This window comes from Bufo bufo, chromosome 3, assembly GCF_905171765.1.
Source record: "Bufo bufo chromosome 3, aBufBuf1.1, whole genome shotgun sequence".
In the NCBI taxonomy this organism is placed as follows: domain Eukaryota; kingdom Metazoa; phylum Chordata; class Amphibia; order Anura; family Bufonidae; genus Bufo; species Bufo bufo.
This window is the reverse complement of record NC_053391.1, coordinates 681311090-681329760: the sequence shown is the minus strand read 5'-3', so window position 1 is coordinate 681329760 and position 18671 is coordinate 681311090.

Below are 18671 nucleotides of genomic sequence, written 5' to 3'. Positions count from 1 at the left end.
GATGTCTGTGTGTCACACTCTGCAAAGACGAGGTGGCTGAGAGAAGTTGTCCAGACCGAGTGGAGAAGATGATGAGAGAGAAGATCTACAGAGAAGATGATGACAGAGAGGAGACGTCACCTGGAGGCCCTGGACGTGACAGGTAAGTGCTGCTGTATAGCAAGTACAGCAAAGTGCGGGGAGGGGGGGGGGGGGCGGGATCCAGGAGGGCCCAAGTAAATTCTTGCCCAGGGTCCAATCAATATTAAAGACGGCCCTGCTTACAATGCTCTACAGGATTCCCCCTCCCATAACTGGTCTTGTAGCACGTGTCTGAGTATTCCTCCTGAGCAAAACGCCAGCCTGACTTGAGTTTGTGGGAAGTTTATCAGCTCTCCAATGTGAAATGTCGTTTTAAATTATGGAGTCTTTGCAATGAACAATAGCAACACTTGTGGCCCGACACAAACAGAGACCCTATCTGACTAACTATAGGCCTGGTCTCAGTCTCTAGGAGCCAACACTGTAATGAGGTGCGTGCACGATCTTATAGACCCTGGTCTGCTCTGCATCCGCTGGTGACTCTGAACAGAACAAATGCCTCTCCAACAAGCATGCGGTACCGCAGTGTATGTAGCTCCTCAGGGATCCTGAAAGCAATCCTCATTCCTCTGGACAGGATCAGGGTCTTGGACACGATCAGCTTCACTTTGCTGCAGCTCTTGTCACTGAGAGATGCTCTCACACCTGGATGCCGTCGGATCCTCGGCCGTCGAATCCTCAGTCTCGGCTCCCTTTTTCTTCCTCTCCAGGCTCTGTGTAACTCCACCTCTCATGAATATGGAAATATATGCAGTCTGTAGCTGTGTTTAGGAAACAGCGGCATCTTGTGGCCAAACAGCAGAATGTCAGTCCAGATCATTTAATTCAGGGATGCCCAACCTGTGGCCCTCCAGCTGTTGCAAAACGACAACTCCCAGCATGCCCAGACAGCAGGGCATGATGGGAGTTGTCGTTTTACAACAGCTGGAGGGCCACAGGTTGAGAATCACTGATTTAATTGAATCTACACAAACAGTGTTCAGACAAGGGGAGCTGTTTCCCCATCTCACACAAACTGATGTTGTCCTTGGGCAGATTTTAACCCAGGACCTCAGCACTGCAAGGTAACAGTGCTAGCCACTGAGCCACCGTGCTGCCCCTAACCCTATGAGTGATTTTTTTTTTATATGCCTAGAAGCATTTTAGCTTCTATTTATGTGATTATTTATGTGATTATATCTATTTTCACTGTGTATTATAATATGTTAATTGGAATCAACACCAGACCATTGGTATAATGAATAAACATTATATGATATGGGTGAGTGACGCTTTGATGCTTATTCTTTCATTCACTCCATGTTTTAGTTTATTACTTCACTTCTGCATTAATGGGGTTGTCCAGGTTCTGTCCACCATTCACCATGAATGAGTGGAGCATCAGGCCTTTTTATGCTTGCCCTGCGCTGAATTGTGCAGGGTAAGGGTATTTTCTTGAGATCCAGTGACGTACCGGGGTCTCCATGGGTAAGCTTGGTGGAGGCTTCCGCCTAGCAGAGAGCCCGGTGACATCACCGGCACAAATGGGCGGGCTTTAGAGCTGCCCTAGCCTGTTTTTACAGGCTAGGACAGCGCTAAATCCTGCCCATTAGAGCCGATGACCTCACCGGGAACCTCCACCAAGCTTACCCTTTGCCCTGTGCTATACATAGAGCATAGGAGCATGAAATGAATGAGTGCAGATCGGCTTGTGTCCAGGTTCAGCTCTGAACCCGGACCACCCCGCTAAGCAGGCAGGTACAGATAAAGCCTGACAATGCGGAGCTGTTATTATTAGAGATGAGCGAACTTCTGTTTTAAGTTCGGCGTCTAAAGTTCGGCTTCCGGTTAGCGGAGAATCCCGATATGGATTCCGAATTCCGTTGTGGTCCGTGGTAGCGGAATCAATAATGACCGATTATTGATTCCGCTACCACGGACCACAACGGAATTCGGAATCCATATCGGGATTCTCCGCTAACCGGAAGCCGAACTTTAGACGCCGAACTTAAAACAGAAGTTCGCTCATCTCTAGTTATTAAGCAACACGTGCCAAAAACATTTCCACATGTGCCACCGCTGTAACAAGACGTGTGCCGTCGTTGCTTTATACAGTCACCGCTGACATTTTCAGTGAGGAATTGGGAAATTGTCCTTTAAGCAATTCTTCTTACAGACCTTCAAAGGTAGAGCAAAAATAACTATAGTCAACCATCATTTTACTCCGAGGCGTCATTATCCATACGTATGACGGCTGTTTTGGCTTCTGGTGGACCAAAGCATTAGACGGGAGGGGGAGCTGTGGGATCTGTTGGTGTAACTATGTATCAAAAGCGTCACTTGACACAAACACAGCAAACTTGTTACATATTTTTAGACCGAGCGCAAGAACAAGCGATGGCGACTGATGAATGACAACAGATTGATGGGTGTAGAGGTAAAGAACCGCTCCGGACTATCATTAAATCACCTCTCGGCAGAATTTCTGCTCTGAAGTATCGAGCTGCGCTTTGTAATTATATAGTAGGTATAACACAGACACCCACACACCTGGCGTGTCGGGCTCCCCAGGGGGACATGTCTCCTGTGCACGGTGAAAAGAAAAAAACTGAAACACTAAAAGCAAAATCTAATGCTGTCTATATCCAAGATCAGAGTCATGCGGAGGATGCGGCCACGCTGGCAGAATTGTGACACCAGCAGGATACACGAGATTTCTGCCATAGTAGTAGCTTTCTATACAAACTATTTGTACCCTGTCATGCTATAAAATGTAGCAGATTGCAAGTACATAATGTGTATATATACAAAATTGGAGAGATGAGAGGCCACTAGGCCACCAGGGATAATAATATACCCAGACTTGGGTAGCTAACTAGCTTTAGGTTACCAGGGATAATCTTGGCAAATTAGTAGGCACTAGACACCAGGATAACCTTGACAGATAAGAACCCACTAGGCCACCAGGGATAATATTATACACAATCCTGGACAGATAACTAGCTACTGAGCCACCAGGGATAATAGTATACTCAATCCTGGACAGATAACTAGCTACTGAGCCACCAGGGATAATATTATACACAATCCTGGACAGATAACTAACTACTGAGCCACCAGGGATAATATTATACACAATCCTGGACAGATAACTAACTACTGAGCCACCAGGGATAATGGTATACACAATCCTGGACAGATAACTAGCTACTAAGCCACCAGGGATAATATTATACACAATCCTGGACAGATAACTAGCTACTAAGCCACCAGGGATAATAGTATACACAATCCTGGACAGATAACTAGCTACTGAGCCACCAGGGATAATAGTATACACAATCCTGGACAGATAACTAGCCACTGAGCAACCAGGGATAATATTATACACAATCCTGGACAGACAACTAGACACTAAGCTACCAGGGATAACATTATACTCAATCTTGGACAGATAACTAGCTACTGAGCAACCAGGGATAATATTATACACAATCCTGGACAGATAACTAACTACTGAGCCACCAGGGATAATGGTATACACAATCCTGGACAGATAACTAGCTACTAAGCCACCAGGGATAATATTATACACAATCCTGGACGGCTAACTAGCCACTGAGCCACCAGGGATAATATTATACACAATCCTGGACAGATAACTAGCCACTAAGACACCAGGGATAATATTATACACAATCCTGGACAGATAACTAGCTACTGAGCCACCAGGGATAATAGTATACACAATCCTGGACAGACAACTAGACACTAAGCTACCAGGGATAACATTATACTCAATCCTGGACAGACAACTAGACACTAAGCTACCAGGGATAACATTATACTCAATCCTGGACAGATAACTAGCCACTAAGCCACCAGGGTTAATATTATACACAATTCTGGACTGATAACAAGCCACTAGGCCAACAGGGAAAATATTATAACCAAACCTAGCAGTTTAAATGTTACCAGATCCATGCAGTTTGATACACAGTGAATAGTTGCATGGAAGGATGGACCAGTATCCACACCACAGTGTAATAACCGGCATTTATTTTCAGCAATGGGGTTAGTCCTTCCATCTTCACTTGAATCTTAAACTCACAAGACACAAAAAAATTATAAAAAATTCCTCCAGACCCCCTGACCTGGGATTCGCATAGCTTCATCAGGGGCTTCTACGTGAAGCCCAGGTCTGTCGGGCTACAGGAATTTTTTATGATATGCAATTTTATAACCGTGTTTGTATAAATGCAAAAAAGTGGAGTATATTTGGAATATTTGGAGTGGAGAAAGGAGGTGAATGGCCACTTAAGAGCGTCCATGGCAGTGAATGATTCCGATATGTGCTCCCATGACTACTTTCTCGTAAGTAGGATACAGTGTGTGTCTGTGACCCCTCTGTGATAGTTCTGCACCACTGGAGGTTTTTTGTGTGTAGTCACTGGACCACCAGGGATAATATAATACCCAAACCATGACAGATAAGTAGACACTACACCACCAAGGAAAATATTATACACAATATCATATTAATAATAATAATATAAATATGCTATGATTAAGACCATTCACAGTCGAAATGCGTAAGCCATTTTACCGTAAAGTTTTCCATGTGTGTAGGCACTGATAAAGTATTTAAGAGTTTTAATTCATCTACCGGAGGAGGATTTTATGTTAATATTATATATGAACCTGGGCAACTGAGCAGCCACCAGGAATAAATAATATTATACACATCTATTCATGTATGGCGTTAAATCATATGGGGAACTCACTGCATACAGATGTATTATGAGAGCTGTATAAATCCCCATACTATGAGCTCCCCCTAGTGGTGGCTGCAGGTGAACAGAATGTTATCATTTCACTCTGTATGAAGGGAATCGGGGGATTTGGAGCTTGTCATCAATACAAAAAGCTCTCCTCAATTAACCCCTTTAAATCCAAATAAAGAGAGTGTAGAGGGAATATTTTGTCATCTCCAATGTGAGCACCAACATGCTTTGAAACCCCCTTTGACCCCTTAATGACCACCCACTGTCTTTTGTTTTTTGTCGCTGTTTTAGAGGGAGCTGAGCGCTCCTGCTCTACGAATGAAATGCAACTAATGGCTCAGGTTTTTAGAGGCTCTACAGCCACGATCGGAGGTAGCTCCAATCCCAAATGTTAACATTTTGATTGCTGTGACCGCGGTCTGATTGGGTCCCAGTGATCTGATTGAAGGCTGTATAAACCCTCTGCAGTCAGCCCTGGGGACCTAGAAAGGACCACAGGACTTGTAAATTCAGCAGGCCTGCTGTGAGGGCCCGCTAGTGTTACCTTAACCGCAGCCTGTACCATAGAGACACAGAGCATAATGTCTTGGCATACGGGAGTATGCTGATACATTGTAAGTATAGACAGTGTGGCGAAACTAACCTCGCCACTGGGTTTTGGAGGGGCCTGGTTGCCAGCCTCTTGCCCCAGGATTATGGGCCCTCTCATCAGCCATGCTTCCTTTGTTCACAAAGGACTTTTACTAACTTTTGAACCCCTGGTTTTATTCGTGCCATTTTGGGATATGTTAAATGTCTATGTGTACTGTAAAGGGTGGGACATTGTATGTTTGAGTGGTGATGTCTGTCCTATTGTCTCCACATGTATATTGGCGATTTCCCTTTGTCCTGAGAGATAATTGACTTACTCCTCGGTTAACTCCAGGACAGAGGACATTGTGTATTCTCCTGCCCGTGATAATTACATCAACCCATTGTACCATAATTATATCACAGGCAGTGGGGAGGATTTTGTGTGGGAGTGTTTTACTGTATTGTACGTGGTTATTGGTTGTTTTTACAAAACCCTGTGGGTGGTACTGATGTGTACCAATGTTATATAAGATCAATAAAACGCACAGCTCTGGGTGACCACTGCTTGACCCTCAACATGGAGCCTCGTCTCGTTCTTGGGGGGATTCACTGTATGCTGTTAGAGACTGATTGCTAGGAGTGTAAGCCCCTTGGGTGCGTTTCCTATTCGTCTGCTAGCAGCTATTTGTGAGGTTCCGTTCGGAGTTTGGAGCATTGCCTTGTATGCCGTTGCAATTGGTGGCAAGCGGCGGGATCGTTCTCACAGCCCGGAGGGACAGCTACAAAGAAACATCATTCCCTGGAATTACAATTTGAGGGCAACGCATGTCCCAGTACAGCGTCCCTGACAGCAGCAGGATGGAACCAGCAGTGGCATACGATGAGGAAGACCTGGATGGCCGGGATGCATTAAGGAAAGGCATCTGGTACCAGGCCCTGGATAATGTGCAATACCAGCGAGGCGAGAGTCTCCCCAGTGAAGAGCAGCGATTGCAGAAGCAAGTGGCCCTGCGGATGCCCTTCCTGGGAGAGAAGCCCCTGGAGGAATGGGTGAAGGAACTAGAGCACCGGGTATGGCAGGAGCTATGGCTGGAGGATGCCTACCAGGCGCTCTGGTGGTATATGGCACAGTATATACCCTGGACAGCTGAGCATGACAAGCCAGAGGGAGAGGAGTTTGATGGTCCTGGCTTGTTATGGGAGTCCTTTGCAGAGCCTGACTTTGGGAGCCCTGCACAGTCCAGACTTCAGGACATTTTCTACGAGAGGGAGGCTAGGCATGAGTGGGATGACCCCCATGAGGTAGAGAAATAACTGGCTCACCTAGCAACCCTGTAGTAGGAACTGGAGCAGGACTACAAAGATCTCTTCCACTCCATTGGGAAAGCTCAGCAGGACAGCAAGATGACAGACCCAGGTCCAGAGCCCTTCAGCTGGGAGGATACTGTGGAGGTTTACTGGGAAGAACCCCAGGTGGCCGGTGGAGATGGGACCGAGGTCTCTCCACCAGTCCTGCAGGGAATTGGGAGCCCAGTCTCCATTCCCCAGCGGCAGTGTGATATGCAGGGAATTGGGAGCCCAGTCTCCATTCCCCAGCGGCAGCTTAACGCACCAGGGGGAGACAGTAAGCCCCACAACCGTGCAGATGGGACCGTGGTCTCTGCACTCACAGCACAGATGGTAGGGACAGTCGGTCCTGTCCCCCAGCAACAGGGCTGTTTAGCCAAAACAGCAGCATGGTGGTCTATCTAAAGGGGAGACAGTCGGTCTCCCCCTCCAACAACCAGGCTACTTCCGTGGTAGCGCTGGCACCAGGGCAGAGTACCGCTGGTCTCTGCCCACTCAGCAACCCACCAAGGCAGTCTACCAGTCCCCCAAACAGCCATGGTGAGGCACCTGGACATGGACAAGTTTATCCCTTGCTCAAGTGTAGTAACCATTTATTGTGGGTGGGCTGTACTGCTGTTTCTATTTTGTGGGTGGGCTGCTGGATTAACAAGGGCACTGACCGGCAGAAGGTCAGATAACCTGTTAGTCTGTTTGGAAAAGGGGAGATGTGTGGCGAAACTAACCTCGCCACTAGGTTTTGGAGGGGCCTGGTTGCCAGCCTCTTGCCCCAGGATTATGGGCCCTCTCATCAGCCATGCTTCCTTTGTTCACAAAGGACTTTTACTAACTTTTGAACCCCTGGTCTAATTCATGCCATTTTGGGATATGTTAAATGTCTATGTGTACTGTAAAGGGTGGGACATTGTATATTTGAGTAGTGATATCTGTCCTATTGTCCCCGCGTGTGTATTAGCGATTTCCCTTTGTCCTGAGAGATAATTGACTTACTCCTCGGTTGTCTCCAGGACAGAGGACATTGTGTATTCTCCTGCCCGTGATAATTACATCAACCCATTGTACCATAATTATATCACAGGCAGAGGGGAGGATTTTGTGTGGGAGTGTTTTACTGTATTGTACGTGGTTATTGGTTGTTTTTACAAAACCCTGTGGGTGGTACTGATGTGTACCAATGTTATATAAGATCAATAAAACGCACAGCTCTGGGTGACCACTGCTTGACCCTCAACACGGAGCCTCGTCTCGTTCTTGGGGGGATTCACTGTATGCTGTAAGAGACTGATTGCTAGGAGTGTAAGCCGCTTGGGTGCGTTTCCTATTCGTCTGCTAGCAGCTATTCGTGAGGTTCCGTTCGGAGTTTGGAGCATTCCCTTGTATGCAGTTACAGACAGTAATCCCGTAATGAGATTATTTTATTTTAAAAAAATGCAATAAAAATTGTAATCAATTTTTTTAATTAAAAAAAGCTTGCAAAAAAAAATTTGTGATTTAAAAAAAAAAAAAAATCTCTTTTATTGCCCATACTTTACAAAATAGCAAAAAGATTACACTTATTAGGTATCCACACGGCCGTAATAACCTGAAAATTAATTTACCGGATTATTCGGTGTGAAATATGTACAGTATAAAGTAACGTGTGCAAGAAAAATAAAAAAAGCAATGTCCAAAAAACAAAATTACTTTTCTATATTTGGAACACAGAACAGATGTCTATAAATTATAAGTATTTTGTATGCACCCTCAAACAGCACCAAAAACATGGAATCTCTCTCGCCTAAAACTAGGCCTTATACAGACATGTCAGTGGAAAAAAAAAAGAACAAAAAAGTGTACGGCTGCTTAAAGATGGAGATGAAAAAAAAAATAAAAAATCAGGGGGTCATTAAAGGGATGCCATGATTGATGTAAAAACATGAAATAGAACACGGCAATCTCTTTCTAACAAAGCTAGAGCCAGCCCTGTACCTCACATGGATCCAGAGATCTCCCCATTCACTGCTCCTATTGCTCTGCTAGATTATCTTCAGCCTGGCAGCTCAGGGGGCGTGTCCTTTCTGCTGCAACTCAGGGGGCGTGTCCTTTCTGCTGCAGCTCATGGGCGTGTCCTTTCTGCTGCAGCTCATGGGTGTGACCTTTCTGCTGCAGCTCAAGGGGCGTGTCCTTTCTGCTGCAGCTCAATGGGCGTGTCCTTTCTGCTGCAGCTCAGGGGGTGTGTCCTTTCTGCTGCAGCTCTCTTCCTGTAACTGCCACAGCTCCTAACAGAATGTATGGCTTCTGGCAGTTGAAGATTTAAACTGAGCGCGTGCGGCCATCTCATTGAGTCCAACAAATAAATAAGAAAAGAACAAACAGCAGTTGACGCTATACAGATACAATTTATTGGCTATACAAATTTTTTTATTCCATGCAATTACAGAGGTATTCAGATCCAGGTGCTGTTTTGAAAAATGTAGAATATTTTTTTGTGAAAGGGGCTAAAAATCGGCCTTTGTTCCTGTGTGAAACTCTCTTTGGATCTCCTCCCTCTGCTCTATGCGCCCCCTTGTTGGGATTGTCATCTAAATATAGCCGTCGCCTGTAAAGTTGCTCTCTGACCTCGATTCTTCTGCTCAGAAACATATGGTAACACCCTATACCATACGTGGCATTTCTGTAGGCAACTGTCATAATACTCATAAAGTCTTATTTGTTATTGAGGACAGGTCGCAACGGGAAAGAGGAAAGTAAATATCCCTCCCAAAAATAAGTCACTAAGGTCTGACGCTCTCAGCCTGGAGAACATGGGTGGTGTAGACGCGCTCTACAGGCAATACTACTTTATGTGGCCCTACTGTGGGGCTCATGTATCAATAGGGTTCTTTATGGAAGCCATGCTGTACAGTTATCTCAGCATCCAGTATGGCAGTGGCTTGCTCAGAGTGGCTGCAAATGTTGCTTTCGCCCGTTGACCCAAGGGACACTCGGACATGTACAGAGGGAAAGTTGGAAAGGGGAGAAGCTCCAAACCAACCCATTGTCGCATGTCATTTTTGGGGAGGGATGGCAGTCGTTTTTTCCCCACAAAATGCAGAAGGCTTTCTTCTTCTCCATAGAACATGTCGTAGTGAGAGGCAGGGGTGACAAAAAACTGTCAATCCTGCCAACAAATTAAAAACTTTCCTTACCAGGCCAAGGTATCTGGAGACAGTGGACCATTTGTGCCACACTTATCTCAACAGAGGAAATCATGGAAGGCTGGCCATAGCGCTCTGTTCGGCCAATCTCTCCCGTCCTCTCCAGAAACATGCATACTCGCTTTGCCTTAGCATACATGTGTTCTCAATGGAAAGGATGGAGGAAGCTGCTGCCAAACTCCTCTGAATCCAATAGCTTGATCCTTCTCTCCCTGGACATCTGTTTATGGGGAGAGTCAGGAGGCCCCCATATTAGATGGTTGGCCATTTTCACCTAAAATTGGAGGGTTTGACAGAATTAGTCCAATGTGTATGGCTTGCTTAAAGGGTTGTCCGACCGACCACCCAAAATACATTTTAAAGAGGGTTGGGAAAGTGGTTAAATTTAAGAAACAAGGACACCTACTGGTGGGCCAGGAGAGTGACGCCCCATCCTTGGTCACATGCACCGCTGCATCCATTCATTGCCCTCAGTGGGGATGTGTATTTGAGAGGCATAGTATATTTTTATATATTTTATTATATTGCATTATATTCATTTTAGACATTATAATATTTTATTATATTATTTTTATATATTTAATTTTTTAGTATATTATTATATTATATTCATTTTAGATATTATTTTAGACATCACTATATTCCATGACATTATTTTAAATTGTACATTATGAAGTATGATATTATTTTTAGATATTTAATTTTTTAGTATATAAGATATTTTATACATTAGTACAGTCGTGGCCAAAAGTTTTGAGAATGACACAAATATTAGTTTTCACAAAGTTTGCTGCTAAACTGCTTTTAGATCTTTGTTTCAGTTGTTTCTGTGATGTAGTGAAATATAATTACACGCACTTCATACGTTTCAAAGGCTTTTATCGACAATTACATGACATTTATGCAAAGAGTCAGTATTTGCAGTGTTGGCCCTTCTTTTTCTGGACCTCTGCAATTCGACTGGGCATGCTCTCAATCAACTTCTGGGCCAATTCCTGACTGATAGCAACCCATTCTTTCATAATCACTTCTTGGAGTTTGTCAGAATTAGTGGGTTTTTGTTTGTCCACCCGCCTCTTGAGGATTGACCACAAGTTCTCAATGGGATTAAGATCTGGGGAGTTTCCAGGCCATGGACCCAAAATGTCAACGTTCTGGTCCCCGAGCCACTTAGTTATCACTTTTGCCTTATGGCACGGTGCTCCATCGTGCTGGAAAATGCATTGTTCTTCACTAAACTGTTGTTGGATTGTTGGAAGAAGTTGCTGTTGGAGGGTGTTTTGGTACCATTCTTTATTCATGGCTGTGTTTTTGGGCAAAATTGTGAGTGAGCCCACTCCCTTGGATGAGAAGCAACCCCACACATGAATGGTCTCAGGATGCTTTACTGTTGGCATGACACAGGACTGATGGTAGCGTTCACCTTTTCTTCTCCGGACAAGCCTTTTTCCAGATGCCCCAAACAATCGGAAAGAGGCTTCATCGGGGAACATGACTTTGCCCCAGTCCTCAGCAGTCCATTCACCATAGTTTCTGCAGAAGATTAATCTGTCCCTGATTGTTTTTTTTGGAGAGAAGTGGCTTCTCTGCTGCCCTTCTTGACACCAGGCCATCTTCCAAAAGTCTTCGCCTCACTGTGCGTGCAGATGCGCTCACACCTGCCTGCTGCCATTCCTGAGCAAGCTCTGCACTGGTGGCACTCCGATCCCGCAGCTGAATCCTCTTTAGGAGACGATCCTGGCGCTTGCTGGACTTTCTTGGACGCCCTGAAGCCTTCTTAACAAGAATTGAACCTCTTTCCTTGAAGTTCTTGATGATCCTATAAATTGTTGATTGAGGTGCAATCTTAGTAGCCACAATATCCTTGCCTGTGAAGCCATTTTTATGCAACGCAATGATGGCTGCACGCGTTTCTTTGCAGGTCACCATGGTTAACAATGGAAGAACAATGAGTTCAAGCATCACCCTCCTTTTAATATGTCAAGTCTGCCATTTTAACCCAATCAGCCTGACATAATGATCTCCAGCCTTGTGCTCGTCAACATTCTCACCTGAGTTAACAAGACGATTACTGAAATTATCTCAGCAGGTCCTTTAATGACAGCAATGAAATGCAGTGGAAAGTTTTTTTGGGGGATTAAGTTAATTTTCATGGCAAAGAAGGACTATGCAATTCATCTGATCACTCTTCATAACATTCTGGAGTATATGCAAATTGCTATTATAAAAACTTAAGCAGCAACTTTTCCAATTTCCAATATTTATGTAATTCTCAAAACTTTTGGCCACGACTGTATATTACATTATATTATTTAATACTCCATTATGTTAAATTTTACCTTACGGTGTATTATATTATTTTTTATGCTGTTTATTTTAGTAGATTATTAGATATTTTATTATATTCATTTAGATGTTATTTTATGCATTATTTTATATTATATTTTTTGATATTTCATCATGTTAAATTGTACATTACAATGTATTGTATATATTTCTGTATACTATTTTAATACATTGTACTACAGTATATTAATTTTGTGTTATTTTACACACACACACACATATATATATATATATATAACATTATATTATTTGGTATTTCAGTATGTTAAATTGTACATTATTGCATTGTATTATTTTATGTTATACTATTTTTTTGAGTATAGTATATATTTTCTTACATTGTGTTTATATTAATTTTATGATATAATTCTACTGTACTGTATTACATTATTTTATGTTATTTGATTCCTTTTTTTGTTTTATACTTATATTTTGTACAATACCATTTTTCTCTCATTAAAGTCGCTGACATGAGCTACGTATATATTTCATCTATTTCATCGGGAAGATTTACCATAACCTTTGGACTGTTATATGATCACTCATTCACATTGAAGCTTGAAAGCAAATTCCTGAGTCAGTGTCCGAGGTTTCTATTGACTGCAGCTCCACTTATCGAGGACTGGTCCTTATTTCTTGAATATTACTAAGCGGTGAAATACACGAGCAGAAAATGGAAAGAACACCTGGAAAACATAATGTGATTGAACTGAGACTGACAAAGTATAACCCGCTACTGGTGCTCGGTCAGTGATCACACCAGGTGGGGCCCCCTTTATTTTGGACTCTGCAGCCTGGTATATGATGAGGCAGGGTGACATTAATACTGGGTGGCACTGGCATCTCCCCTTACTGCAATACAGGCGGCCACTCTGGTAAAGTGACGGTCATACAGATGCTGGATATCCTCCTGTGGTCATTCCAAGCTCTTTCCACTCGGACCCATAGTTCAGACAAGGTGGTTGTCATCTGCTGTACATGGGAGATCCGTCACCCCATCCAGTCCCAGACATTTTCCATTGGGGAGAGATCTGGTGATGGAGCTGGCCAGGGGAGCTTCTGGAGAACCTGATGGAGCTGGCCAGGGGAGCTTCTGGAGACCCTGATGGAGCTGGCCAGGGGAGCTTCTGGAGAACCTGATGGGGCTGGCCAGGGGAGCTTCTGGAGACCCTGATGGAGCTGGCCAGGGGAGCTTCTGGAGAACCTGATGGGGCTGGCCAGGGGAGCTTCTGGAGAACCTGATGGAGCTGGCCAGGGGAGCTTCTGGAGACCCTGATGGGGCTGGCCAGGGGAGCTGCTGGAGACCCTGATGGAGCTGGCCAGAGGAGCTGCTGGAGACCCTGATGGGGCTGGCCAGGGGAGCTGCTGGAGACCCTGATGTAGCTGGCCAGGGGAGCTGCTGGAGACCCTGATGTAGCTGGCCAGGGGAGCTGCTGGAGACCCTGATGTAGCTGGCCAGGGGAGCTGCTGGAGACCCTGATGGAGCTGGCCAGGGGAGCTTCTGGAGACCCTGATGGAGCTGGCCAGGGGAGCTGCTGGAGACCCTAATGGAGCAGGCCGGGGAGCTTCTGGAGACCCTGATGGAGCTGGCTAGGGGAGCTGCTGGAGATCCTGATGGAGCTGGACAGGGGAGCTTCTGGAGACCCTGATGGAGCTGCTGGAGACCCTGATGGAGCTGACCAGGGGAGCTGCTGGAGACCCTGATGGAGCTGACCAGGGGAGCTGCTGGAGACCCTGATGGAACTGGCCAGGGGAGCTTCTGGAGACCCTGATGGAGCTGGCCAGGGGAGCTGCTGGAGACCCTGATGGATCTGGCCAGGGGAGCTGCTGGAGACCCTGATGGAGCTGACCAGGGGAGCTGCTGGAGACCCTGATGGAACTGGCCAGGGGAGCTTCTGGAGACCCTGATGGAGCTGGCAAGGGGAGCTGCTGGAGACCTTGAAGAACACGTTGTGTAGTGTGTGCAGTGTGTGGGTGTTATCTTGTAGGAACACAACATCTCCTAAGTCAACAAAGGCAGTAAGACTGGTTCTATGGGTTCTATGATGTTCTGGACATACAGAAGCCTGGTCAATGTTCCCTCTACAAATACAAGATGGGAACGGCCATGGTAGCGAATTGCGCCCCCCACAACATGACACCCGGTGTTGGTCCTGTCTCTACTCTATGTATGATAGCATTAGGCGCTCTCCACTCTCCTGAGAACTCTGATGCTGCCAGCATTAGCACCAAGGCAGAACCTGCTTTTATCACTGAACACAATTGCTTGCCATTCATGTCTCCAGTGGGCTCTCTCGTGGCACCAGTGCGGGCGCTCTTGGCGATGATGAGAAATCAGTGGAAAAGCTACTAAAGTGCAGCTTACCAAGCACAGCGCCACCCATTGGATAGTGGCAGTGCTTGGTATTGCAGCTTAGCTCCAGTCACTTGAATGGGGCTGAGCTGCGGCTAGTCCATGTGACCTATAAATGTGATGTCACATGGCCTAAACTCTCACTGTTCGCATAGCCGATCTCATATTGATGACCTATCACAAGGTTAAGCCATCAATATCAATATCCCAGAGAACCCCTTTATCGGACCTAAAGAAGATATTGTCTTTTTTCTGTCTGTAAGTCTTTGTGCAAAGTCCAGAAACAAATCGGCTAGAGAAGACATGGACATGTTGCTACTTGATTCTCTCCATCTTACTCTGGAGACCTTATAAGGGGTGGGCCTTAGCTTGTTCATCCTCCAGACTTCCTGTTTTGGGGAGAGCAGTACAAGCATACCTTATGTGGAGCTTTTATTATAGGGGGTAGTGTGAATATGAAGTTTTATTCTGCCAGATTCTGCTCCTGCAAGTGCCCAGGAGGCGGAGCTTTACTGTGAAGTGCTCTCTTTATTGAGATGCTTGACAGCCCCTCCCCTCTGCTCTGAGTGGTTGTGAAGCAGCTCAATGCAGAGAACACTTCACAGTGAAGCTCCGCCACATGCAGGAGCAGAACCTGCAGAATAAAACTTCACATTCACACTGCTCCTGAGAATAAAAGCTGCAGAAAAAGCACATTTCTTCTGCACTCCCCAGCTCCTACTTAGTGGAGCCAGATGCAGAGCAAGTTTAAAATTGCTGACAGCTTCCCCTTTAAGGTTAAAGTTTGTTGAGTTTTTATTTTATGCTTCACCATGTATAACTCTGGGCTTTCATGGGTCTATTGTCAAAGGGCTTTTAAAGCCAAGCAGTGTAGCTGTTATTGAGTAGAGTTACCCTTTAAATGCGATATCTTGCTTCAGTCCATGTAAAAGTTCTGTATGCAAGTGACTTTTCCAGCATAGAGATCAATGGAAGTTGCACGTGACAATGACTAACGACAAAAATTAGGTTGTTAGTGCTCCGGAAGCCTCCCCTGCCATCCGTCACATTGTTCCTGTACCTGCAGAGCTGTAGCACTAGAGAACAGTCGAGACAGTTACCGCGGATTGCCAGCGGTGCCTGCAATAAATAATACCGCCATATGGTGCCATAGAATTCAATGACAGATTTCTCTCATCTGCCGCCACTAGGGGGCGCTCACTGCAAACATGTTTTAGCATCTCCAATATAAGTACTGTATATAGGCATCCGGCTCCCCCTAGTGGCAGCTGCCAGCATCCTTGTACCTGTTTAGCTGACGGTACATGAGGGCCACAGCGGTTTTGCCTTTTATGTCACGACCGTCGCCAAACAGAGGTGGAAGTGATTTTTAATCTTTGTCAGCAATCCGGTCACATATGAGGAGCGCTGCTCCGGGAGACATTATACCGCAGCCTTTATCTATGCTAATGGATCCGCTCATTAAATTGATGCACTTTCTGAGACATATTCAGACGTAAATGCCATTTATAGAGCTAAAGTGCAGTCCCTGGGGGACGGGGACTGATTATCTTCTAACACCCCTCTTCTGTAATTGGATTTGAGTTCCAGTTCTCCATCACTGTCACTTCTGTGGATTTCCTGCACTTTTTGGTTCTCTTTAGTAATGTATAGTCATAGAGCATTGAGTACTCTGCTAATGGGGTGAATGCACTAATGGGGCACTACAGTCTATAGAATGGAGAACAGCGCCCCCTTTTGACTATTTTCTCATAAAACATTTTTTTTTGGGGGGGTTTGTGTGTTTAGGGCCATAGAGTCCTACAGGCACATCAATATCTTATGGCACGCCATCTAGTGCACGCAACCCAAGGTTTCGTCGCTCCGGCTTCTTCTTGGGCATATTGGGCAGGTCCTTGTATTCCAATTTTAAATAGACGCTCAATCCACGCCTAATATGTGCACAAAAAAAAAACCCCATCAAAACAGTGAAGCACTCTTATCATTATATTACTGATATCGGATGACGACAGCGACAATCACAAGACAGCGAGGTCCAGATGCAGAGCAGTTGTCGGACGGCAGCTCAATTCTCTGCTGGATCATAGACTTCAGTGCAGGTGGTGGAAGATGTATGTGGGCGCCCTCTGGTGGCCGCTCTTCTGTAGCGTCCAAGTATGGCTCACCATATAGCGTCATGAATGTCCTCTTAACATATGCAGCAAATTCGCCTCCCATAGGTGTCTTTGGTAAAAAAAAAAAAAAAGTATACCGCCTGTACGTGTTACTTTTTTTTTTACGAGATGCTTTTGTCATCGGTGCTGTAATGGCGGCCTGTGGGTCAGATGAATGGATGCGCCGAGCGCTTTCCTGGAGCATACGGTAAACAGGAACTCATGACTCAATGGAAAAAAAGAGCCAGGCAGAGCAGGAATAGGGCAAGAAAGGGCTAACAGGGCACTGTGTGACTGGCACTGTTATGGGGGCACCATGTGATTGGCACTGTTATGGGGGCACTATTATGGCCCCTGTCTGGCTGGCACTGTTATGGGGCCCTGTCTGGCTGGCACTGTTATGGTGGCACTGTTATGGGGCACTGCCTGGCTGCCACTGTTATGGGGGTACTACAAGTAATGTGACTGGCACTGTTATGGGTCACTCTCTGGCTAATACTGTCTTGAGGGCACTGGCTGGCACTGTTTGGTTGGCACTGTTTATGGGGGTGCTGTCTGGCACTGTTATGGGAGCACTGTTTGACTGGCATTGTGAGGGGGGCACCGTTTGGCTGGCACTGGTATGGGAGTACTATGTGACTGGCACAGTTATGGGGGCACTGCTATAGGGGCATATGTCTGTCTGGCACTGTTATGGGGTACTGTCTGGCTGCCAATGTTAGTGGGTACTGATTGGATGGCACTGGTATGGGGGCACTTCTATAGGGGCCCGGTATGGGGGTAGTGTGACTGGCACTGTTATGGCGCATATGTCTGATTGGCACTGTTTGGTTGACACTGTTATGGGGTACTGTCTGGCTGCCAATGTTAGGGGGTACTGTTTGGCTGGCACTGTGTGATTGGCACTGTTATGGGGGCACTGTTATCGGGCACTGTCTGGCTGGCACTGTTTGGTTGGCACTGTTATGGGGTACTGTCTGGCTGCCAATGTTAGGGGGTACTGTTTGGCTGGCACTGTTTGGTTGGCACTGTTATGGGGGTATTATGGCGGGCTATGTCATGTGGACTGTGAGGTGGTCCTGTTATGGGGGGCAGTGTAGCTGGCAGTCTTAGGGGTGGCACTGTTATGGGGACGCTGCAGACAGTAGTAAGGTGTATCAATTTTCTTTGAAACAACTTAAAGGAAAACTTCAGAAAAAGCTGTTAGTTATGTCAGTTCAGGGCCTAAGGGGGCGTGGCCTGGCACAGTCACCTCACTGGCGTTCTCATACTCCCTGTGTCATGCTCCGCCCCCTCAGGCCCAGCACCAGGTATAACTCATAATCATTTTGAGGGCTTGTTCACACGAACGTATGCGTTCCGTTCACTGGGGCCGCAATTTGAGGTCTGCAATGCACGGAGAACATTCGTGAGGCCTCCGGGATGGATCCAGACCCATTCAACTTGAATGAGTCCGCATCCCTCTATTCCGCAAAAAGATTGGACATGTTCTATCTTTGTGCGGAACGGAAGTACGGAACCCCATAGAAGCACTCCGTAGTTCTTCCGTGGGTTTCCCTTCCCTGCTTCCGTTCCACATGTCCGGATTTACGGACTCATTCAAGTGAATGCGGAATGCACACGGAACGGTGTCCGTTTATTGCGGATCCGCATATGCGGTCCGCAATACGGCCACGGAACCCATACGTTCGTGTGAACAAGCAGGCCTCTTGCACACAAACGTTTTTTATTTCCAGTTTACGTTCCGTTAGACCAGCAAAAAAAAAAAACGGAAGTTACTCTGTATGCCTTTCGTTTCTGTAATTCCGTTCCGTTCAAAGATAGAACATGTCCTATTATTATCCGCATAACGGACAAGGACAGGACTGTTCTATCAGGG